Below are 27177 nucleotides of genomic sequence, written 5' to 3'. Positions count from 1 at the left end.
AAAGAATGGCGTTGCTTGCATCTCAATATGGCAATTTCGTCCCGAGAAATTGCAAAGCGAAGTTGACGCTTGGAATCAAAGAAACGTGCCGCTGTTGCATATCCCAAGATGCAAGAGTGACCCCCACGTTGCTCGTAATTGTGATGTGATTGACGTGCGTTGCAACAAAGACTGTTCTTATTTCCATTTACATTCTCATTAAGTGAACTAGAAAAAATACAGATGTTCAGTCTCACGCAATGAAAAATAAGAAAATGGCTTACTTGTTCATGCTTTTGTTGATCTTCTCTACAGTACTCAAATGGACATAGTGGTAACGAGAAAACGAATATCACCGGCCATGGCAAATATAATTAACAGCTGACCTAGGATCTAACGGAGGGGTAAATGGCAGAAGTACGTGAATGTGTGATTGGACATCTGTAATCTATGTTGTTGCAACACGGGGTGTATATTTAAAAAAAATAAGTTTGCATTGAAAATACGGTTTACAATGTCTCATGGTATTTACATGGTATTTACTTCTATGAATCGCCTACCTCACATTTACACCAGTGACACTCATATGAGAGAGAGACGTGGGAAGTACGGGAGGGGGTGCCAAGGGGGGCTATACTGAAGAAAAGAAGTTTCATCTTCTGAGAGTTTTTCGACACATTTAGAGTATCTGCATTTTGTTCTTCCTTAGAAAAAATAGCTGAATAATAAAATGAAAGATATGCTCGTTGTGTCGAAGACTTGACGAATTCTTCTCCGTAGAACGTGTCACTCATCAGTGAAGTATATTAATTTCGAGAGCGTGAAAGATACAGACAGTAGACTCACTCTGAACATAGAGAGCACACTGAAGTTTTGTGTGGCAATGATGTCCCGGCGACGGTAAACAGCTGTCGCTTCATGTAGTGATAGTCTACCTGCTTCTGGCGACGGGCGACACGCGCACATAGATGTCGCTGATGCTGGCAGGAGATCCCGGAAGCGGCTGAGCCCACAAATAGATGGCGCCACAGCCGCCGCCGAAGCCTCGGCCACGGCAGGTCCACTTGGCTACAACAACAAGCCACCGAACCAGGCCGGCGCTTCTCGAGTAGCCACTTGAGAAAACAGGCCGCCTGTGCCATTTGCTGATCCCTCTGCGTCTCTGTCGAGTGAATTGTAATAACTCACTACGTATTAGTGATAGCAACTTATTAGCAATAACTGTAAAGCATATTCATTCTTACGAAATTTGCTGTAAGCAACACAATACTTCCCTCAGCTGACAATAATTTACTCAAGTGCCAATGAAGATGAAGTAATCAATTAGTCATTTATTTGTTCCACTCCTGATCGTCGTTTCCGTCGTCTGTTTCTGTCTTTTGTCAGCTGTCTTCTTGATTTCAGCATAACTGCTGCATCCAACATCATCGACGACCTGTCTTACGTACTCAATATCTCGGCTTGCTTCTGTGACTCTCTCCCATTGTCATCCCTGTCACCAATGTTCTGAGAAACACTTCATGTCGTAATGGGTACCCAATCATCCTTGCTCTTTTTTTATTATTCAGTACTTGAAAAATATAGGAAGCTTCCAGTAGGGGAGGAGTAAACGAAGTGCAGCATATGCAGTGATAAGAGATTTGACTCAAATTAACAAATAACCAATATGATTTTGCACCCTGTCTGGCCAGCATGCATACACTACAATAATTCGATTTGTACACGCATCAAAAAAGTTTTGCATTACCTCGGTTCCGAGAGTTCCGGAACCTGTACAGAAAATTGGAATAGAGATCAACAAAAACATCATTTTCGCCCTTTTTATTGCTCATGAAGACCACACACTGTATGTTGTAATACCATACAGCGAGACCTTCAGAGGTGGCGGTCCAGACTGCTGTACACACCGGTAGCTCTAAAACCCAGTAGCACGTCCTCTTGGATTGATGCATGCCTGTTTTCGTTGTGGCATAGTATCCACAAGTTCATCAAGGCACTGTTGGTCCAGATTATCCCACTCCTCAACAGCGGTTCGGCGTAGATACCTCAGAATAGTTGATGATTCACGCCGTCCATAAACAGCCCTTTTCAATCTATCCCAGGCATGTTCTATAAGGTTCATGTCTGGAGAACATGCTGCCCACTCTAGTCGAGCGATGTCGTTATCCTGAAGGAAGTCATTCACAAAATGTGCACGTTGGGAGCACGAATTGTCTTCCATGAAGACGAATGCCTCGCCAATACGCTGCCGATATGGTTCCACTATCGATCGAAGGATGGCATTCACGTATCGTACAGCCGTTACGGCACCTTCTATGATCACCAGCGGCCTATGTCGGCCCCACATAATGCCACCCAAAATAGCAGGGAACCTCCACCTTGCTGCAATCGCTGGACAGTGTGTCTAAGGCGTTCAGCCTGACCGGCTTGCCTTCAGACACTTCTCCGACAATTATCTGATTGAAGGCATATGCGTCACTCATCGATGAAGAGAACGTGAGCGCTCCATTCAGCATGTTATTGGGCTCATCTGTACCGCGCTGCCTTGTGTCGTGGTTTCAAAGATGGTCCTCGCCATGGACGTCGGGAGTGAAATTGTGGATCATGCAGCATATTGCGCACAGTTTGAGTCATAACATGACGTCCTGTGGCAGCACGAAAATCATTATTCAAGATGGTGGCGTTGCTGTCAGGGTTCCTCCGAGCCATACTCCGTAGACTGCGGTCGTCCACTGCAGTAGTAGGCCTTGGGCGACCTGAGCGAGGCATGTCATCGACAGTTCCTGTCTCTCTGTCTCTCCTCCATGTCCTAACAACATCGCTTTGGTGCACTCCGAGACTCCTGGACGCTTCCCTTGTTGGCACAAAGTAACCATGCGGACGCGATGGAATCGTGGTACTGACCGTCTAGGCATGGTTGAATTACAGACAACACGAGCCGTGGCCGGCCGGAGTGGCCGAGCGGTTAAAGGCGCTACAGTCCGGAACCGCACGACCGCTACGGTCGCAGGTTCGAATCCTCCCTCGGGCATGCATGTGTATGATGTCCTTAGCTTAGTTAGGTTTAAGTAGTTCTAAGTTCTAGGGGACTGATGACCTCAGATGTTAAGTCCCATAGTGCTCAGAGCCATTTGAACCATTTTTGAACGTAGCAGTGTGAAATATGGTGGACCAAAGTTCGGCCATAAAGGGAAACCTTTGTGGAAACTATTTAACTCTGTAGTAATTCAGGCAATGAAGTCACAGTAGTTTTAATCTACTATCCACCATAAATTTTCATGGTAATCCCAATAAAACTTGAAATCGATCATATCTATAATAGTTTAGAATTCACTTTTAATGTGAAATTAACAAGTTTTGTAACAAAGACCTGAATGCTAAAATCTGAACGCTTTGGTCGATCTTAACGATCGTCATTTCATATAGAAGCCCATCATTAAAATGACAAATGTTGTAAATATCAGCTCTGTAACTTGATTTGTTTAAAAGGATAGTAAATTTAAATTGTCTGTTTTTTCAGTTATGCATCAGATCATCATTTCCTCCACACAAAACACATTGAACGATGAGAGTATGACACCTTATTGAATCAGTAGGCAACAGAATATTTGTCGTGAAGTTTAGTGCATAATACTTACTTTTGTTCTTTATTTATTTATCAGAAAGCACATTGGTACAAGCCTGCTGGCCATGACATACAAAGCTAAGACGGGAAATGTATTGGTTTTATGTAAAAGAATTTAACGTTTATTATGTAATGGATATTATTGTCACTTTATTTAGAACCTGAAGGTGGTCAAGCTTTGATTATTTAAATATTGTAGAATGAGCTGTAGCCAATCAGATGAACGGCTTCAGGAAAGGGAACTGCACTAGTCAATTGAGCGAGGATGTTCGGCGCGCGGGAAACGCGGCCGGGTACTGGCAGAAGGACAGTGCTGGTGGAGACGCGAAAGCGGACGGTCGGTCTTTAGGTAGCTAGGATGTGAAAAGACTTAGAAAATTTTGCGTTGTGTGGCATCGTGGGACTTAGTCTCTGAGCGGTGAGCAGCCGCACCCCTCTTTTCGCATAGTTAACGAGGTGGAGTATTGGACTTGTAATTCGCGATGAGATTGTGAATGGTCGAACAGTGTCAAATGAATATGCCCTCGAGAGTAACAGTAATTCTAAATACGACCACTTCCGCTATTAGTTTGCTTACTAACCAAATCACAACTGTGTGGCCTACATCATTTATGGGTCGTTAATTTAGCCCCCGTTATTATTATTAATGCCGTTATATGTTATATTAACGTTGTATGTTTCGTACAATTTCGCAAACTTGCCATCAGCAAGACAACTTAACCAAAGGGTCACAAGTGTCTAATTTAGAGCGTGTAATGCGACACGAACGGTTCAACCCCTAGACGAGTTTGAGTCAAGACATTTCGACGAAAAGGAACCGCATATGAGACCAAGAGATGAATACACTAAGCAGATTCAGAAGGATGTAGGTTGCAGTAGGTACTGGGAGATGAAAAAGCTTGCACAGGATAGAGTAGCATGGAGAGCTGCATCAAACTAGTCTCAGGACTGAAGACCACAACAACAACATGAGCCCGAACATCTTTAGGAGGTTAACTCGCCCACTCTTCTCGGAAAACAATAGGCTTACTCGCTTTCTCCATAAAACAATTTGTAATGCGATGTTTTTCTGCAGTAGGAAAGCGAAAATAATGTGCCGTGATTAAACGTTCGCCCATAATTAAATACTACCTCGCTATGGTCTTCTACATCACAAAGAGTCTGAAGAAGAAAGGAACAGCAGAACAAGAATGTGGCCACCACTAATATTGAAGCATGCTATCCCCAAATTTGTCAGTTTACACAGGATATTAATCAAACGGTGAAAGTATCACTGCTTTTGTCACAGTCCATAACAGGGCAGCGCGGGGTAGCCGAGCAGTCTTGGCGCCTTGTTACGGTCCGCGCGGCTGTCCCCGTCGGTGGTTCGAGTCCTCCCTCGGGCATGGATGTGTGTGTTTAAGTTAGATTAAGTAGTGCGTAAGCTTAGGAAACGATGACCTCAGTAGTTTTGTCCCATAAGACCTTACGACAATTTTTTTTCCCCTAACAGGACCATTTCTTTCACATTCGCATACCCTTTTCCAATCTAAACAAAAATAAATAAGCAGTTCAGCAACACACTTACCCCCCAGAATAAAAATTCATGAGGAAGTTAATCAAGCCACACGCTGAGTTATATAAGTTAGGACTGTACTCCCCAACCTCGACTGCATTCGGATGAAGCGCGCTCTCTCCATAATTATTCTCTACGGACCCAGCGACCATAGGATCCGTCACAAACAATAAGAATTCAATGTACTCACTCTGTATACGTGCTTGGTCTACAAATGATTTCATGCATCTGTAAACTCAGCTTCATTCTACATTCCACACGCAAATAATCTCAACTTATAATCTACACACGCAAACCTCATCTGAATTCGGATCTAGCAAGCTCTGTCTACATTGTCTGCGCAACCAGCGACCACCAGGTCCACTGGAGGCAGTGCATTTTCAAAGTACTCGCCGTTTATTCATGCTTACCCATTCAAAATAAATCACACGCGAATAATCCCAACTTATTTCTGCACTTCACTCGCATGTAAACTCAAGACTAGCACAGGCATAGCAAGCCTGGCTGCGAAGCATGCTTTTTGTATAAGACAAGAGCGCCTGGTTGATTAACTCGTTCCTACTCAATTTTCCTACGCAAGTAAATAACGGAAATCACCCACTCATTTATTCGCAGTATGGATTGGTGAGTACTTCAACCTAAATATTCTGCATATGATACCTTCGTTGTCAGCAAAAATAGCAGAGCACATAACTCAAGTCAACTGCCCGTCTTCAGCGCCAGCGTCCGAATACCCAACACGGTAGTACCAGCGACCAGTCCCATCTCCGCTAAGTTGTGGGTGGGATGGACTTTCTTTCAACCACAACCTACCACACCTGCAGAACCGTGCACTTTTTTGACCCGTCATTCCCGTTTTGCTATGCTTGGAAGAAAACACAAGTTGACAACCGAATGGGACTGCACAGGCAGCATCTATGAAAACCTCCTCTAACATCTGAGCAGATGAAACATTCCATGCCATTCAACAGTCAGACCAAACAAAAGAAAAATGAAACACATAAATATAATCACTAAGACAATAAGGACACTTGAGGATTGGTGAGGGATGTTCATTGGCCGGCCGGAAAGGCCGAGCGGTTCTAGACGCTACGGACTGGAACCGCGCGACCGTTACGGTCGCTGGTTCCAATCCTGCCTCGGGCATGGATGTCCTTAGGGTGTCCTTAGGTTAGTTAGGTTTAAGTAGTTCTAAGTTATAGGGGACTGATGACCTCAGAAGGTAAGTCCCATAGTGCTCAGAGCCATTTGAACCATTGATGTTCATTGAAAAATAAAGTAAGTTTGTCCATCCCTTCTCCATATCAAACACTGGTGCCACTGTACCAAAATGCAATGAAACTATGCGCCTGTCTCGAATTGCCGGTCTAGCTAAAGTGGACGAACCTGAAATAGGAAAACTGGTTCGCTTTCAACACATCTCCTTTGAAACAACCTTTTAAATGGGTCCTAATAATTTCGCAACGCCCATTCTCTACACCCATACAGATTACTGCTTTAAACATAGCTAATCACGACTCTTATTATACACAGCTTTACAAAAACATTCAATCCGAAATTTACAACAGTGTTGTAATAGACGCGGTTCACTCCATGGTGTCTATACAACGAATCTTCTACCTAAAAGAGAAGAATGCGGAGGTACGTTTATTTAAAAAGAATGTCGTTACCAGAATGGGTTTGTTTTATGATACGACAGTTGCCAGTGAAATGCATCTCCGGCAGCTATGGCCGAGCGGTTATAGGCGCTTTAGTCCGGAACCGCGCTGCTGTTACGGTCGCAGGTTCGAATCCTGCCTTGGGCATGGATGTGTGTGATGTCCTTATGTTAGTTAGGTATAAGTAGTTCTAAGTTCTAGGGGACTGATGACCTCAGATGTTAAGTCCCGTAGTGCTTAGAGCCATTTGCACATTTGAAATGCCTCATTAGAATATGGTGAGTATTATAATCACCAGAATAGCAAAGTAGTAGTTGGAACAATGATAAAGATTAGAACTCCCAAAACTGCTTCCCTATTAAGCTTTGAATTTACGGTTCGTCTACAAAACCGTGGTGCTGAAAGATTTTAGTGACACATGAGCTCTTCACTTGAAAACCAGTAACCAATGATAAAACAGACACAACTGCACACTGGCATACTCTCCTCCAGTTCACTGCTTCCACACCCAATAATTTGGCCGATCGTTAAAAAGGTAATACAGTTAACACAAACTCCGAACAGGAACATCTCAGTAAGGTACATATCAGCACACAAATCTGATGATTTATTTTTTACCAATCCAAAGAAATTTTAATGAAGGTACAGTTCCAGTTATTCACTCTTCGATACCATATGAAATTTTTTCTACCTCACCAGACATCACATGACAGCATTTCCGTCGTATAGCACGTCATTTCCTCCATGTCATACAAAAGGGAAGGAAAAAGAAAAAATAAAGAAGTGGCACGAAGGAATTATCTGAATAGGATAGAAATTGATAGCTCTGACCTACATGTACAGACAAACAACAGAGTACAATTTCACAGAAACTCGATGATTTACTCAAGAGAAACAGCTTCACAAATTGAGCAAGTCATTAACGCGTTGATCCATTTCTGGTCCTTATGTAAACAGTTGTTCGGCTTAGCATTGATTGATAAGAGTTGTTGGATGTCATCCTGAGGAATGTGCAGAATTCTGTCCAATTGATAAGTTAGATCGCCAAACTCCCGAACTGACTGGAGGTTCCTGCCCATAATGCTCCAAGCGTTTTCAATTTGGGAGAATTTCGGCGCCCTTACTAACCATCGTAGGGTTTGGCACTCACGAAGACAAGCAGTAGAGACTCACGCCGTATGCGAACCGGCATTATTTTGCTGAACTGTAAACCTAAGGTGGCTTCCCATGAAGATCAACAAAACTGGACGTAGAATATCTTCGAAGTATCGCTGTGCTGTAAGGGTGCCACGGATAACCACCAAAATGCAATGAAACGGCCCCCCAGACCATCACTCCTGGCTGACGGGCTGTAACGCGGATGACAACTTTACTTTTTATCGTAAAAATAATGACTCTACACGGCACTTATAAGTTATAGCATATGATTAAACAAATTAACTACCTTAGCTCTATGCGACATTCAGAATACAAGTGGTGCAAGCCCAGAGAAAGTATTTCTGAGATATCGGAGGATAAAGATAAAGGGGAATAAAAAAATCAGTATAAAATTTACAAACATAAATTTACTTTATTTTGAGACAGACGATTTTACTTTACTTGTACCATGCAAAATGGAATACATAAAAATATATATTGGAGACTGTAACAATGTTTGAAACGGAAAACGTGGAAATGCTTCAGTAGTCTTCTGAAAATAATTTCGAACAAAGTAGTACACAATATACCAGTTCCATGTTCAATATTTTCAGTTCCATTCATGTACTGACTAGATTTACCTGAGTAAATTCACATACATAACAATTCATTATTGTCTTCACACTCCACGTCATTTTCAGCAACCCGTTTTGACGTGTGTTTGCAATGCAAGGAATATGTTTGAAGAAACGGTGGTGAATGGAAGGAATCAAAGGTAGCAAATTCTTCTCCTTTGCGTCCGTAACAGCACGTAGTTGCTTGTAAAGACTATCTTGTTCTGGCAGCTGACGTGCTGATCTTCTTTATCTTTCTTCGCCAAATTAATTTCATAGAACTGTATGTCAGGATCGAGGTTGTTTTTGTATTTCAGTTAATGTGCACATGCCTTTACGTACAGCAACTAATTAATGTGTAGCCATCAATGGTTTTATTCCGACTTACAATGGATGCTTCTGGTTTCTTTGCAGGTAAAAGCGTCAATATGCATCTTATGAACTATTTTAAAAGGATTTTGCTTCTTGTATTTTTTTGCAGTGGCTTTCAGAAACATTAACACAAACAGTGACACAAATCGCACCTTTTCTTACTAACATGTTCAACGAGGCACTACTAACAGGCAGAATTCCAAACCTCTGGAAAACTGCTAATCTAGTAAATAATAATCAGTAAATCACAAGACAAAGAGCCAACAACCCCAAAACGTACCGACCGATGTGTCTCTTAAACACTCTCGGCAAGGTACAGTAAAGGCTCCAGTGTAACCGTTTACAATCGCACAGACGCCTCTTTGGCCTAAGTCCCCATCAGTTCGGCTTCAGGGAAGGTAGATCAATAGAAGACGCCGTCAACCAAGCTCTGACCGTTACAAATAGCATCACCGACAAATACGCGGCTTTTGACAACTTATGGTGGCCGCCCCTCTTCGCCAGATTAACGGAAATGAGGCTATCAGCTTCCCTCTACAATAGCTCCCTCGACTACTGCAGAGGCAGAGTGGCGGAGTGGAGGGCTGGTACACGGAAGGTTGTCAAGCGAATAACAAAGGGATGTCCACAGGGCTCGATCTGCGGACCAATATTCTGGGATATCGCAATCGAGCCCTTGCTGAACACCCTGGACAGTGACGACAGGGTAAGAGGTGTGGTAGCATACATAAATGACCTGCTCGTAGTGGTGTCATCCAACTCGAGAGCAACACTAGAGACAAAAGGCACACAACTGCTTCAGAAAATTAAGTTGGTGCTAAGAAAATAAATTAAAAATAGCTCCCAACAAAACTGTGTATTTACTGCTCAGAGGGACACTACAGAGGAATCCAATTCTAAAATTAGAGAATACTTGCATACAGAGGGAGCAAGCCACACGTCTTCTAATCCACTCGGCCCTTCCGTTTCATCCCATATGTATAAAAAACCATTATTTTTCATTAAATGAATGTATTTCAAAATGGTACACATACAGAATCCTCTTATAGTATGTGGACAGTTTTGGAAACTTGTTTTCGTTTTGTAGATCAAAGGTCAGTACTTACAAGTCATCTGATATACTTGCTGCATCTACTTTCAAATTCTCACTAATATGAGCAGATTCTCATAAGTGTACGTCGCTTAAGTGCGTCATGGACAGCAATATAGCTTCTTTCTGGTCCACTGAAATATTTACTGATGTTCTATGTTCATCACATTTCTGGACGTACATACTGCACTTTTTGGCAATGGCCAAATCTGGGATTGAATATTTTCTTTCAGAATTTTTGTTTCGTGTGTAATGACCGTGATAGGCAGGAAAGCATTTTATTTGTTCCATACACCCGTGTCATCAGTTTTATTGCCTGGGGTCTTCTTGCCGTGACAGTCAACTATAGCACAAACGTCTGGCTGTGATATACAACGGTACAGTCGTCCATCGGATATTTGAAATATGCTTTACAAATCCGGATGCTTTGGTTTTTCTCCTCTAAGAAATACTTAAATGATGTTGATTTCAGGCTTACAAAACCATTTCGTGACCGTCTCCTTTGCACACTGAATAATCGCACTGTTCCCAGAAGATAAATTTTTTTTTTAATAGTGACCTAGGTTCCAGAAAGATTCAAACAATTTCCTAGATTGCTCTACGTTATTCTTCGAGAGTATTTTCATCGACAAGTGCAAATTATGGAGGTCGAAACCTGTCCTTTCACGAATTGTCCTTTTCTGGTTATATACTCTTGTCCAGTCTTTCGGAGAGTTTTCTTTTTGTTGGGCCTCCAGGTCTCCACATTCCGTGTGCGTTTTGTTCTTGTTTGCTTTAACAGTTACTGTTTTCTATGAAGCCCTCTCTCAGCCGTATAACAAAAAAAAAAATTAAAAGTAGCTATTACAAACACCAAAAGTAAAGAGTACTATATTGTATTTCAAAGCAGGTTATGTTTTTGTCTACCACTTATACAAATGGTATAAGTGATAAAAACGTGACCTATCTTTCGCAGTACATTTTGAATTCCATTAGTTTAGCTTCATTTTCTTCTGAACAGTTGTCTCTGTCCATATTAATGATATTTAGTATAATGGAACTACGATACTTTGAACCACAGCATGAAGTGTGGACTTGCTTCTCTTGTATGAAACAGTAAACATCTGTTTCAGTTGCCAAGCAAAGCTCTACCATCTGGCACCACTCAGCTCAACTAGGGACTTCATTCACTAGTTTTGGGACAATATTCCGTAATACAGAGCGTACTAGACCTCAGTTGTAAAATCACAATTTTTGTAGACTTCTACTCTAATCGTCTTATAAGTTACATTTCTGTTTTCTGTTGTGTAGTACATCCCCCCCCCCCCTCCTCACCATCTCATGTGAGTGACGCATTATGCGCCACGCTATCTGAAAAGGAGTACAAGCCGTCTCTTAATGTTCATGGCCGGCCGGAGTGGCCGAGCGGTTCTAGGTGCTACATTCTGGAACCGCGCGACCGCTACGGTCGCAGGTTCGAATCCTGCCTCAGGCATGGATGTGTGTGATATCCTTAGGTTAGTTAGATTTAAGTAGTTCTAAGTTCTAGGGCACTGATGACCTCAGAAGTTAAGTCCCATAGTGCTCAGAGCCATTTGAACCATTTAATGCTCATGTAGCCCAATGTGATTCTTCAGCCTGTTGAATAATCTCTTATACTGTAAACCTTATCACTTTGCGTGTCTTCAGTGACCTTGCCTGTCAATATCTCTGTAACGTAGGCTGTCTGATTTCAGTGCAACAAGCAGACCAATAAATATGATGAATTATAGGCACTGCCCATAACTCTTGTCTTTTGTTAAGGTTTCAAGATTTCTCTGGTCACATGTATTTATGAAAACTGAAATCACATGAGTTCAATGGTGTTAAGGTACGATCGGTTTCAAAAGTAACTACAGTTTAGCATTGCTTTTGCAGAATTATGACAGAAGATATGCTTACTGTATTCAGTGGCCTAAAGGTGATATAACGTAACACTGAAACCGATTTAAAATAAAAATGAGACCCATAAATACATCTGAAAGAGTCATTACTACTACATAAAGATATAGCAACATCTGTAGTCCCATAAAAAAAAACACTTCGTTCCGTTTTCGACTGCGTCTTGGAGCTGTGGTTTCCCCATACTTATTTACACCTCCGAAATGGTTGAAATGGCTCTGAGTCCCCTAGAACCTAGAACTAATTAAACCTAACTAACCTAAGGACATCACACACATCCATGCCCGAGGCAGGATTCGAAACTGCGACCGTAGCGGTCACTCGGTTCCAGACCGTAGCGCCTAGAACCTCTCGGCCACCCCGGCCGGCTACGCCTCCGATTCTGTGGTCGTATCCACATGTGGTGAGTTGACGTCAGAAGTGAGAGGATGTTAAGGTCCTCCCTTTCTACCGCGGTACACACCTTCCTTTTTTTTTATTTCACTGGCCACTCCGCAGCACGGCACACTGACTTTGTGACGTATGGTGAACATTGGTGCGGCCATGTTCTTCCCCTTGGTTTCTCGCCACAAGCTATGCAGCAAAACTAGTCCTTTTAATGCCCTGTGTGGGTGACAGGTGACGACTTGTCCACTCTGCCCATCATCTCCATCCTCAGCTATCGCACGCATATAGGATCTACTGCCTAATCAGAGCGACATTCCGGAATCTCTGTCCGGCCCTGCGCTCCCGATTAACAACACGCTGAACTCTAACACGCAAGTAACGTTCCAAGACAGTCTTAATATACATGAACCAATTGATTAATTAGTGCAAAGAAAGCAAAATCAAGGTTGCTTGTAAGTGCTAGTAAGGTCTGGTTACCCAGAATAAAATCTTTAACATTAACAGAACAGAGGTGCATTTGGCGCTTTAACGCTACTAAATTTGAAAGACACAAACGATATACACAGGGTGAATCAAAAAGAATCATCCGATTTAAAAAAACAAAACAAAAATTATGTTGTTTGGGTTACGTGCGTGAACAACGTACTGCTAGAAAGAGCAGTCTCTCTAGTTTTACGTAGTTACCGCTAGGTAGCAGTAATGTGCGTCCACTTCAGTGCTAGTAAAAATGGTGTCGGGACAACAGGAAGCGTTTTGTGTTCTACGTTTGCGCATTGTGGGTCAGTAATGAGGGTGTGGATCCTCCTACAGCATAGAGCATTGGACGATGGCATGAAAAGTTCCGAGAAACAGGTTTTTGTGTAAAGGGAAATCTCTGAGCCGTCCCCGAGTGTCTGACACAATCGTAGAAGGCAACCGCTATAGTTTCACAAGGAGTTTGGAAATTTGTGGTAAGTTTCAATGGGACCAAACTGCTGAGGTCATCGGTCTGTAGACTTAGACACTATTTAATCTAACTTGAACTAACTTCCACTATGGACGACACACACTCCCATGCCCGAGGGAGGACTCGAACCTCCGACGGGGAAAGACACGCGAACCGAGGCAAGGCGCCCGAGACCGCGCGGATACCCCGCACGGCACAAGGAATCCGAAGAGATCCTTTTGCCGTGCAACTCGACAGCTCAAAAAATATCGACGTTTACACATGAAACCATACGTAATTCAGCTACTGCAACCGCTCCGCGAAGGTGACAAACAACAACGTGTGGAACTTCCTGGCAGATTAAAACTGTGTGCCCGACCGAGACTCGAACTCGGGACCTTTGCCTTTCGCGGGCAAGTGCTCTACCAGGAGAGCTTCTGTAAAGTTTGGAAGGTAGGAGACGAGATACTGGCAGAAGTAAAGCTGTGAGGACCGGGCGTGAGTCGGGCTTCGGTAGCTCAGATGGTAGCCGGCACGGTAGCTCAGCGTGTTCGGTCAGAGGGTTAGCTGCCCCCTGTAACAAAAAAAACCTGAGTGAATGGATCTGCCTCGTGATGCCTGGGTGTTGTGTGATGTCTTTAGGTTAGTTAGGTTTAAGTAGTTCTAAGTTCTAGGGGACTGATGACCATAGCTGTTAAGTCCCATAGTACTCAGAGCCATTTTTTTTTGAGTGAATGGATCAATAAAGAACTTCAACGGGCGTCAGGTGACGTCCGCCACGAACAATTGAAAAGAACAATAACGAAAAAAATGAGATTACAAAAAAAAGATGGTAGAGCACTTGCCCGCGAAAGGTAAAGGGCCCGAGTTCGAGTCTCGGTCGGGCACACAGTTTTAATCTGCCAGGAAGTTTCATATTAGCGCACGCTCCGCTGCAGAGTGAAAATCTCATTCCAACAACTTGTGGAGTTCTGTAATTTCGTTCTTGGCAAGATGGGGGTGACAGTTTTCTTCCGCGCCCAGTTTTTAGTGACCAGGCAACATTCCATTTAAATGGAAAGGTGAACCATTATAATGTGAGAATGTGGGTACAGAACAACCACATGAAATTGTATAACATGAGAGGGACTCTCCAGAATTTGATGTGTATCGTGCAGTTTCACGGGAGAAGGTGCATAGGTTTTTTTCCCCGAGAACACTGTTACAGGAAGCACATATCTCGATATGCTTTAGAACTTTCTTTTTCTGCAGTTGGAGACTGATTCGAACAACTTCATTTACCAACGGGATGGGGCACCGCCATACTGGCATCTGGAAGTGCGGGATGTTTTATATCAAAGGATTACTGAACGATGGATCGGTCGCACTGGACCAAATGATTCAGCCTTACATTACTGACCTCCAAGGTTACCGGACACGACTGTATATGATTATTTCTTGTGGGGGTTTATGAAAGGCTCTGTTTATGTGCCTCTGTTACCAACAACTATGAATGAATTGAGACATCGCATAACAGCAACTGTGGAAGCTGTAACTCAAGACATGATCCCTGCAGTGCGGGAACAATTTGAATACCGCATTGACATGTGCCGTGCTTCTCAAGGGGGTCATATTGAACACCTAGGAAAAGGTATGAAGAGAGACTTTTTTAGTTTCTCGTTTATCAAAAAACAAAATTCATTGTACATGTTCACTAGTTTCAGAAATATGGACATGTTTGACACATTCTGTACATGAAGTTTAACAAAATAATAAAAATCTTCTTTTCTTTCTTTGACATCAGATGCACTGCTAGTAAAATAACCTTTAAAGAGAACACGTGTAACAAATCCACATTATTTATCTCAGACTCTAATTCACTTGAATCTACATGCACTAAATTTAAAGTCCATGATTATCTGATGCAGTGTGACGTTTTAATTTTAGGTGAAATTATATTACAAAAAACAGCGCTCCTAAGATTTCAAAACAAATCTTAATCTCTGCTTTAAATTAAATCAGTATACAAAAGCAACAAATTTAATCCCCAATGACTTAAAAACCTGACGAAGTTAGATACATGTTTTATTACACCAAAATTCTGTGATTTGTATAACTTTTATAAGTAAAACATATAATCGAGGGATGTATCACCATCTATAGGATAGAACCCAAGATTCTTCTGATCGGAACCAGCCGCCGTGTCTCAGTTAAAGGGAACAGTAGCTTGGAAGTGGTGATGACGTGAACGTTCTTGGTACTACAACACACCAAAATTTCAATTACACACACACAGCGAACATTTCTCTATACCATAGCAACTAAAAATAATAACATAACCTCCAACGACACTTTAACTAGAACATTCAGAACTAGTAAGTACAATCAAACACACCTCTGTCAAAATCGGAAAAAATTTACACGTACTTCCACAAATCACAGCCCGTTGCCAAACAAATGTGAGTTAGCGTTCATAGACGCAGCTTCGTTTTGATTCAAGTCAAGAATTAATCCGAACGACTCACAGACACATGTATCAGATCATCAAATGCTAATAGCAGTTTTGAGAATGAACGCATGGCCCAAGTGGGCTGTATTCATATTACCTGTGCGATCGGCCAATGTCATGCACGTATCTTAAGCTTCCCGATTTATTTTACATTGTAATACATCGCTGTGTCACATTAATGGGAGTACGACCTGAAATTAACTAGCAATCACCGACCCACACCGTTAAGAGCTTTGAACAGGAACCCTCACCAGAATTAATGACTGAGGTGCAGTTCCACCGGTGCTATTCCAAGCCCTTACACAAGTAAAGATTGGAGTCCTAGGCTCTCAGGAACGTCTTGCGCAGAAAATTTTCTTTGCTGAACCCCGCAGTGAAAGTACTGTCCCGCACTAGGTGATCATTGGCCATCCACAAGGTGCCGTGTCGATTCACTCGCGTTCTGACTCCCAAAGCACAATCCTGATCGTTGTATGCTCTCCCTCTTGCGCAGTCGCGGCAGGTGTTTTAGTTTCTCCCCACTACCTTTCTGTAAAGCGAGAAGCAGCACATCAACTTCTAAGGAGAGACCTTCGGGGTCAAAAGATGGATTCCAGACGACCACGACTCAGTACAATTGGATGCATTAAAACATACCGTGGAAAGTGTTAAGCTATTCCATGAGTGAATGGGCAGTGAAGTTGTGGTTTGTATCTTTCCGACAACAGACTGTCCCAAGTGACACAGGCGGACACCGTAAAACAAGCTGTACAAAACACAGGTATTCCGAAGTCGAACATTCCAACATCAAGCACTCCAACTGGACTATTTTCATTTGAATTAACCTGTGCGTCTTTGCGAAAAGCTAGAATTAGGTGTGAAGCATGAAAAAAGTGACCAAACAAACGAATGGATGAACTTCATGATCCAGTCTTAATCAGCATTTTGCATTATTCGAATATCCTTTCTCTACTGACAGCATTTGAAAACATTTTTTATCAGCAAAGTGCACTTACGTATGGTGAGAACTACATAGCTGCACCATACCGAAAGGGAAAAAAAGCTTAACAAAGACGTCAACAGAATTAATGTCGACATTCCCCTCTGGAAATAATCTGCATCTCGCTGCTAAACTGGACGTCTCTGTTGGTAGTGCTAACACACTGGTTCACCAGTTGGGGGTACTCGTGTTCCCGCTGAGTTCCTCACCGTCCAACAGAAGACGCTACGAAGGGCAACGAAGGGCAATCTGTGCAGTGAAGGATGCTCTCCACGGGAAGCAGTACATGGATGATGGGCAGGTTATTGATCCAGCAAGACGTTGGCCCTGACGTCGACCGGTGGAGTGGTACCATGCAGACAGACAGGCCTTCACAGTAAAGTGGCGTCAAGCCGTCGCATTGAATGGAGGTTTTGTTAAAAACAGGGTTTTGTAGCCAAAAGAGTAAGGAATAATCTGGTATGTTGGAATCTTGACTGAAACCAACCTCCTTGAAGAAAAAAAATGCATTGCTTTACTTACTGAGCTCCCCTCGTACACGATTAGAGTTACAATTCTCTGTGGTGTTACCAGTCCTGGTACGATATATAACGGGATATAAGGGGCGTGAACACCGTCAGATGTTGAGTGATCGCTGTGATGGAAATGGAGGTGCTACGTACTCGTGTGAGGCAGCGTTATCAACACCTAATAGGCTTTGAAAAGGGCCTAATAATGGGTCTCCATGTTGGACCGCATTCGAACATAGGAGCAGGCATAATCGTCATCAAGGTTCCGGTCGACCACAAGCGGGGACAGCCGTATTGTGCATCAAGCATTTCGTATTACTTGATATCACTGCTGTTAGTGACTGAGGGAACCCTGATCGCTCAGCGGTACTTCATGGACATCTAGGACCCTCACGTTATCTCTCATGCAGTAGTGCGATGGTGTCATTTTTCAGTAGGACATTGCTCGTCCACACATGGCGCGCATCTCTTTGAACTGTCTGCATGATGTTGAAGTACTCCCATGACCAGTAAGATATCCAGTCTGTTGCCGACGCAACACGTGTGGGAGTAATTCGGACGTCAACTCCGTCCCATTGCCAGTATCCAGGATCCAGGATGTTGTCAAGGATCAGTTGCAACAGTTGTGGACCAGCTTTACTTTATGATACTCTGAAACCGAATTAGTGCATGCATCCATGCCAATGGAGGTGCACCGTCATACTGATAAGTGGGCTCATGCTCCCAAAAAGTTCTTCGAAATTTGACTCAATCGTGTAATCACTATAGTAACGTCACATTTGCTCCCAGCCTGTGAAGTTTCTTTTTGGCTCCTCCTCTCCTTATGCGTGCTTCATTTCTTTTGCCATGCGGTGTATTTATTACCTCGATGAAATTACAGATCGATGTACAAATCCTTACTTGATAACAGGAACTAAGTCAGAGCCCTTAGTTTTGGCTTTCCTCCTCATTCTAAGACAAGCTGTGCTCTACTCAGACTAACACTCGCTCCCAATGCTCGAGAATGTTCTCCCCTGTCTCTCCAGAAATGTCGTTCAAGTTGGTCAAGACGGAGGACTCGTTTTTCCCAAAAAAAAAATTAGCGTATGGCATTGGTGGCCGGGAGACCTCTCGCGGGCCGGATCGGCCGCCGCTCCACAAGTTCTTTAACGACACTACGGCGACTTGTAAGTAAATGAGGATGAAATGATGATGAAAGACACACAACACCCAGTCATCTCGAGGCAGAGAAAGTCCCTGACCCCGCCGGGAATCGAACCCGGGACCCCGTGCGCGGGAAGCGAGAACGCTACCGCAAGACCATGAGCCGCGGACGTTATTCGCAAGAAAACTAGCTTTACATCTTTACCTCCTAAATTATTACGACTTTCACTGTTAAATTAAGGTTCAAGTACTTGTAGCCTTGGAGTCCAAGAAGTGAAAAGCCTACGGTATCCTTCATCCCTCTTTTACCTACTTTATCACAGTATTACGTTTAGTCGTAGTTTGGTTCTCATGTGAGGTGTGGCTTCCTCTCTGAAAACCCCACAATTCCTTCTCAATAGTATAAAATCGCCAATTCCTTAAAAAAAAAAAGATAATTAAAAACATCATATGAGGTACATTGACTGGCTAGGACAGTGTTCTGTTCTTTCATGACCACTTGTGCGCTAAGAGTATTAGGTTTTTAGAGAAACGTATCATACAACGTTACAGATGTTACGACATTCGTGATTGAAATTCTGGGAACAGCTATTTTTCCCAGTACATCTTCAGTCCATAACTAATATATCTACATCTATATCTATACTCTGCTAGTCACTTTGCTGTGTGTGTGATGGAGGGTACTTTATGTACCATTGTCGCTTGCTCTCTTTCCGTTCGCGGAAAGAACGACTGTTGGTAAGCTTTTATGTGAACTCAAATGTAATTTCACGTTCATGGTGTTTCCGCGAGATATACGTAGGAGGAAGCAAATATATCGGTTGACCCTTATAGGAACGTACGCTCCTGAAATTTTAACGGTAAAGCTCGGCACGAGGCAGAATGCCTGTCTTGCAGAGTCTGTCATTGGATTTTCTGAGTATTCCCGCGATGCTTTCGCGTTTGCTTGATGAACCTGAAATGGAACGCCCTGCCGTAATTTGGATCTTCTCTGCTTTCACTATTAATCCTCACTGGTGCGGATCCTTTGTGGATGTACAATACTTCCCGATGATTCTTCCAATAAATATCAGTCTGGCATCTGCCTTACCTGCGATAAGTTTCATGCGGTCGTTGTCTTTTAAATCGCTCCGCACCCATACTGCCGATATCTAATGGATGTGATGGCCAGATATTCCATACTTGAATATCACGGCCGGTGTTGTCTTCAGTTGAAACTTTCGGGCTGAGAGGCCGTAGTCGATGTATAAAATTTCTACCTGACGTTTCGTCTACATCTGCGGAAGACATCTTCTGAGGTCGTCCGGCTACTGCCACTGAGGCTCCAGGTACTCTAGCATTTATAGACCGCATAGAGGGCACCACCATTCGAATGGTGCCTTTACCTTTCCTAAAGTCAAACTGATAGTCACCTAACACATCCACATTTTCTTCCAGTCTTCTGTATATTATTCATGTGAGCAACTTGGATGCATGACCTGTTAAGCTGATTGTGCGATAATTCTCTCACTTGTCAGATCTTGCAGTCTTCGGAACTGTGTGGATGATATTTTTCCGAAAGTTAGGTGGTATTACGCCAGATTCACACATTATACAACCACCGTGAATAGTGATTTTGTTGCAACTTCTCCAAATGATTTTAGAAATTATGATGAGATGTTATCTGTCCCTTCTGCCTTATTTGATCTTAAGTCCTCCAAAGCTGTCTTAAATTCTGATTCTAATACTGCATCGCCTACCTCTTCTAATCGACTCCTGTTTTCTTCCACTATCATACCGAAAAAATCTTCCCCCTCACAGAGGCCTTCAATATGCTCTTTCCACCTATCCGCTCTCTCTCTGCATTTACCGTGGAATTAATGTTACCGCCCTTGGTTTTGATTTCAACGAAGATTATTTTGACTTTCCTGTATGCCGAGTCAGTCCTCAAAAAAGTCATTTCTTTTTCGATTTCTTCACATTTTTCATACAGCCATTTCATCTTAGCTTCCCTCCACTTCCTATCTATTTCGTTCCTCAGCGACTTTTGTTTCTGTATTCCTGAATTTTGCTGAACATTTTTGTACTTCCTTCTTTCATCGATCAACTGAAGTATTTATTGTCTTACTCACGGTTTCTTCGCAGTTACCTTCTATGTAAGGAGTGTTTCACTTTCCAGTTTCTGTTATTGCCCTTTTTTAGAGATGTCCTGCCTATTGAGCTATTCCTTATTGCTGTCTCTACAGCCTTACAGAACTTCAAGCGTATCTCGTCATTCGTAGATACTTCCATATCCCATTTCTTTGCGTAGCGATTTTTCCTGACTAATCTCTCAAATTCCAGGATCTGATTTTGGAATCTCTGCCTGATGACGATGTAATCTAAGTACAGCTCCTCCTATTGTTATTCCTGAACAGAGTATTCGCTATTACTAGCTGAAGTTTATTACAGATCTGTACCTTTTCTTCTGTAACCTTTGCTTCTATTCCTTCCCCTTCAACTGCATGCCAGTCCTGCATGACTACTAGATTTTCATCTTGCTTTATGTACTGTACAGCCCTTTAGGTATCCCCATATAAATTTCTTTCTCTCTTCATTTTCAACTTGCGACGTTGGCACGTATGCCTGAACTATCGTTCTCAGCGGTGCTTTGCAGTAGATTCAGATAAGAACAACCCTGTCCCTGAGCTGTTCATAGTAACACACTCTCTCCCTTACTTTTGTATCCATAACGAATCCTAATCCATTATACCATTTTTTGCTGCTGTTGATATCCTATACTCATCTGACGAGAAATCCTTGCCTTCTTTCCATTTAACTTCGCTCAACTTGCTGTATCTAGTTTGTTTCATTGCATTTCACTGTTCAGATTTTCTAGTTTCCCTACCACCTTCAAGCTTCTGACATTCCAGGCCTCGACTTGTAGAACGTTATCCTTTCGTTGGTTATTCAATCTGGTTATTCAATCTCTCTGGGGAGTCCCCTCCCAGAGATCCGAATGGGGCATTCCCGACTCTTTTGCCAGTGGAAAGATCATCGTGCCTCTTTTTCAATTACAGGCCATATGTCCTCTGGATGCATGTTATTCGTCTTTAATGCAGTGGTTTCCATTGCCTTCTGCATCCTCATGCCGTTAATAATTGCTGATTCTTCCGCCTTTGGGGGCGGTTTCCAACCCCAAGGACTTGAGGGTGCTCTGAACCTCTGTCCGCTCCTTCGCCCTCTTGACAAGGCCGTTGCCAGAATGAGTGTGACCTCTTATGCAGAAAGTCTTCGGCCGCCAGTGCTGATTAATATTACCTTTAGGTGAAGTCTAGTAATACAGTACAAGACAGCGGGGAATCGATTTACCGGACTTATTATTGCCATCAGTCATTCGGAAGATCGAAAATCCGGATAAATGAATGAAGCAAAGCGTTTTCTTATTATTAACCCTAGAAAGATGACCTAAATGGCTAGCGTATGGTAACTGTTAGGTACTTTGTCACATGATTACCTTTCCAGAATTAATACATAAAGCTAGAGGCTTATTAGAAACAACAAAAACAAATTAAACTTATTAAAGTCAACAAAAGTTAACGTTTATGAGGAGATTAGAGACACGTCGTATGCACTTACATATTTTCTTAAAATTACTAAAATACTGCAACCTTAACCTTGAAATACCTAACAAAAGTCGTACAATACAGTCACCGTAGTTTAATTTTGTTTAAAATATTTGGCGATTGTCATTTGACGCAAACAATTTTATCTCCTCTTCGTTTTAACTGCAATATACTCACATTGATTTTTTGAATCCTTTGAAAGCTGTTTCCAGAGCTTGAAACGCTTCCGCATGAGATGATCCTGCCTCGTTTCTGCATCTGCGTTTTCTTCTGTTTCATCTTCTTGCATCTGGTGCCGTTCGTTTGCCTGCAATATGTTTACAGTTCCGTCATTCGCCATGATCCGAAAATCTTGACCATTACTGTCACAACTGGGCTATTCTTTCGTATCATTTTATCTTTTATCAATACCACCAGTCTCTTGCGCTTTGGCGTTTTTAAGCACAGACGCGACAAGCGCAGCGAGGGGCAACTGTCTAATTCAAATAACAATGAAACGCTGGGGCAGAGATGATGCATGGTGAGGACGGATAGTGCCAGCGTGACGTATCCGTGCACGCACGGACTGGACTACAAATGTGTTTATTCACGGCTGACAACTGGATAACCGCGAATCCGTGTCACAGTTTCGGATAATCGAGTTTCCATTGTATGTGAGACGTGTTACTTACTGGAATAAAGGAAAATGTGGAAGGGAGGACCCACCGATATAACTTTCTTTTCGCATAACCTGTTTTATCAATACATAACCATAAATTTTGTTTTTTTTTTTACAAATGAACAATTCTGCAATATTATTTTGACCTTAAATCTTAAGATGAATGAGCTTTACGAAAGAAAGCAAAACAGCAAACAATTTGACAATGATTACAAGACGGCCGGACCTGCAGCCCGCCCGTTATCGGGTGAAGCAGTGGTGTTTACTACCGCACTGGACACAGTCTGTCTTCTTAAATGCCCTTCTGCAACATATGAAAACTACATAAGCACCGTTGAGTTCAAGGGTCATTCAATTACTCAAAACAAATGACATAGCTTTTAATTTGAAAGCTGTCTATCGAAAGGTGCGGGGTTAAAATGTGCAGGTGCGCTTAAAGGTTGAACGGATTAGGAAACAATATGACAATGGTAAGGCTTACTTCAAACCAACCAACCTCTTAATTTCAATCGGCAAAAGAAGTGCGACTGGATCCCAACCGGTCCCTTTTGAGAATCTTATTTTGACTAAAGCCCTGGTGACAGTTGGCTGTTAATATTTTCAAAGCTAAACTGATTGTCAGTTATTAAGACCGCTTTGAAGGAATGTCTTAAAACATTACTTGTGAACACTTATTATATGAGAACTTACTAGGCGGAACCACAAGATCCAGCTAAAATACACCAATAATGAATTGGTCTTTCAAACATAGCGACGCACAGTTTAGTACAACAGATTGTTCAGATTATAACTAATGACTGAGAAATGCAATTACAATCAAAGAATTGAACCGGTTAACAGCTGAATCTAACCACGTTCAGAAATGTCAATAGTGAGAAACTTACCATAATAGGTGATCACGAGTTACGTAAAATTAAGGATTTCGGCTACTGAGGCAGTAAAATAACTCATGATGGACGGAGCACGGAGGGCTTAAGAAATCTACTAGTATCAAACATATGTCTTATCTAGAGGAAGTAATTTCTGAGAATGTACGTTTGGTTGGTTGGTTGGTTGGTTGGTTTGGGGAAAGAGACCAGACAGCGAGGTCATCGGTCTCATCGGATTAGGGAAGGACGGGGAAGGAAGTCGGCCGTGCCCTTTGAAAGGAACCATCCCGGCATTTGCCTGGAGCGATTTAGGGAAATCACGGAAAACCTAAATCAGGGTGGCCGGACGCGGGATTGAACCGTCGTCCTCCCGAATGCGAGTCCAGTGTCTAACCATGTACGTTTGGAACACAGCGTTGTATGAGAGTGAGACATGTACTGTGGGAAAACCGGAACGGAATAGAATAGAATCATTTGAGATGTGATGCTGCAGAAGAATGTTAAAAATTACTTTGATATGATAAAGTGAAGAATGAGGAAGTTCTCCGCAGAATCGACGAGGAAAGTGATATATCCAAAAAATTTATAAGAAGGGTCATGATGATTAGTTTTGATGTGGTTTCCCTATTCACGTGTGTGCCCATCACAGAGTCTGTAGACTTGCTGTACCATCATGGATTTATTTAAACATATCCAGACGTCATCGTGTTTTCCTCATGGTGGAGAATGTTTCAACCAGCCGGACGGCGTCGCGATTGGGAGCCTAGTAGCTCTAGTTGTGGCCTAAGTCTTTATGGAGCATTCTGAGGATATCAATTTGTACACGGCTCGTGCAAAGCCTAGTTTTTTCTTTTTTTTTTTACCTCTACGTCGACGAGGCCTCATTGACATGAAAAATACAAGTAGTTCCTGGAACATATCTAAAACATCCAAGACCACGCAATGTCCACGACGGAAGCAGAGAAGGACGCCGTTCCTGGTCGACCTTGTCCGCCGTAAATCCAGTGGGTGTCTCGGTCACAGCGTTTGCCGCAAGCCCACCCATACGGATCGGTATCCGCACGCCACAAGGGACCAGAGCACAGAAACGGTCTGTTCTGAAGACCTTCGTACATCGATGAAAATGTCTCAGACGCCGAAAACCTGCCGAGGGAACTTAGTCACTTCCGTAAAGACAAATGTCGCAAGTAGTTTCTGCAAAGCAGCGAAATCAGAAGACCTCCGTAGAAGACAAGAAGATTGCATTTTCGCGGTCTTGTGGCTGAATAACAGGGAAGATTATCCGCTTCCTGAAGAAACGTAACATCGGTACAGTCTTCAGGCCCCCAGCAGAGATCCGGCAACTAATGAAACCTGTGAAAGTCGATGTAGGCCTCAGAACACCGGGAATATACAAAATACCGTATGGGTGTAGGCAGTTTTTGTCGGTTAGACTGTCCGTACCCTCGAACAGCGTCGCGTAGAATATGAAAAGTGTTTCCGCCTACAGTGTGCGAAAAACTAGTTGCAGCGGGGCATGCTCACTGGAAAACGGACACCTAATTGCATTCGACGATAGCTATGTTATTAAACGGACCAACGGATTCTGGGATAGCATAATACATGAAGGAATAGAGATCAAAGTATCGGACGACACCCTCAATAAAGGCAATGGATTGCAGCTGAGTACGGTCTGGGATCCCGTGATCGAGGAGTTGAAGCGGGTGCGGCGGTCGCGTCACTAAAACATTGCTACAGGAGGGTTGGAACTTAAATAGTGGCAACTATTTATTCACAACCGATACAAAAGAGTTAAATGAAACTTCCTGGCAGATTAAAACTGTGTGCCCGACCGAGACTCGAACTCGGGAACTCTGCCTTTCGCGGGCAAGTGCTCTACCATCTTTTTTTTTTTTTTTTTTTAAAAAAAATCTCATTTTGTTCGCTTTTGTTCGTTGCATCTGCTCGGGGCGGACATCGTAAGACATCCATTGAAGTTCGTTGTTGATCGATTAACTCAGTTTTTTTTTTTTATTACAGAGGGCACGTAACCCTCTGACCGAACACGCTGAGCTACCGTGTCGGCATTTTTTACCACATCTTTCAAAAATTAATCAGCATAATAAACACTTATGTTAAACTATAGCCGAAAGGATACTGCGGAGACATGGCTTAGCCACAGCCTGGGGGATGTTTACGGAATGAGATTTTCACTCTGCAGCGGAGTGTATGCTGATATGAAACTTCCTGGCAGATTAAAACTGTGTGCCCGACCGAGACTCGAACTCGGTCCCGAGTTCGAGTCGGTCGGGCACGCAGTTTTAATCTGCCAGGAAGTTTCATATCAATGCACACTCCGCTACAGAGTGAAAACCTCATTCTGAAAAGAGTTACATGTTTGCATCTGTTACTGTCCTTAAAAGTAGTCACCAGCGTTGTGCAGAACCTGTTGCCAGCAATATGGAAGGCGTAGTATACCGATAGCAGAGCCTGTTCTGTTGATGGTGCGAATGGAACAGCCTATTGTCGAATCTCTGGAACAGTTTTGATGCGAATGCGACGAAGCCAAAACTGAAACGCCAGTCCAACGAATGGCGTCATTATGGGTCGCCGCGAAAGTCGAAAGTGCATCAGAGCCCCAGTATGGTGAAAGATTTGGTGATTCTCGTGTACGACTGTGATGGTGTTATCCCAACGCATTACGTTCCTCCACGGCAGACAGTCAATGCACAGTACTGCTGTTCGTTTTTGGAGCATCACCTGCGACCAGCTTTGCGAAAGAAGCGGCGACGCTTTCTGAGTAACCCACCCATCACTTTGCACGACAATGCCAGCTGTGGCTGCTCTGTTCGGTCGATGGACTGGGAGGTACTGTACCATCCACCATGCTCCCCGGAGTTAAGTCCTTGAGACTTTGATTTGATTCCGAAGATGAAGGAACCACTTCAAGGCATTCGCTTCAGAACTGTTCCAGAGATTCGACGGGCAGTAGACCGCCCCATTCGCACCATCAACAGAACAGGCTCTGCTAATGGTGTACTAAGCCTTCCACATCGCTGGCAACGGGTTCTACACAACGCTGGGGACTTTTTTGAAGGACAGTGACAGGTGCATACATGTAACCCTTTTGTATCGGTCGTGAATAAATAGTTGCTACTATTTAAGTTCCAAGCCTCATATTTGCCACGGGACTAGGGACACCAGTGACGTCACTGTAGGCGGCGTGGCTACATCAGCGCCGCAGCGGCATTCAGATGACAGTCAACCACTTGACAATGACAGATATCTACCGAAAGCTTGCGGGCGGTCAACCACTTGTCGTAGCTGAATGCGAGAATATTTTATTAAATAAATAGATGACTTTTAATATGAATACAGGCTCACTTTCGTACAAATGACATAAACTGTTTCATAGAGTTGTATTTATTCTGCATCACAACCTGCGACGATTGTCTGTGAGAGTCTAAACTTCTCAAATCTCTCACATAAAAGTCCAAATCGCAATAAATCATGGATTACCATGAGACCTGAACCTCATGTGTAATCTATTACTCGTCTATGCACTAGCAGTGCATAGATCTTCGTATACATTCAAGAGTAATTATAGGTATTTTTAAAAGTCAGTGGGTTTCAATAACGTTTGCTTACTCACTGTCGTATAGTCAATAAACAGAGCTTAACGCAGGTCTCTGCCTTTAACATTTAT

The sequence above is a fragment of the Schistocerca piceifrons genome, chromosome 4 (genome assembly GCF_021461385.2).
Source record: "Schistocerca piceifrons isolate TAMUIC-IGC-003096 chromosome 4, iqSchPice1.1, whole genome shotgun sequence".
In the NCBI taxonomy this organism is placed as follows: domain Eukaryota; kingdom Metazoa; phylum Arthropoda; class Insecta; order Orthoptera; family Acrididae; genus Schistocerca; species Schistocerca piceifrons.
The sequence above is the reverse complement of the archived record's forward strand: the minus strand, read 5'-3'. Positions refer to the sequence as shown.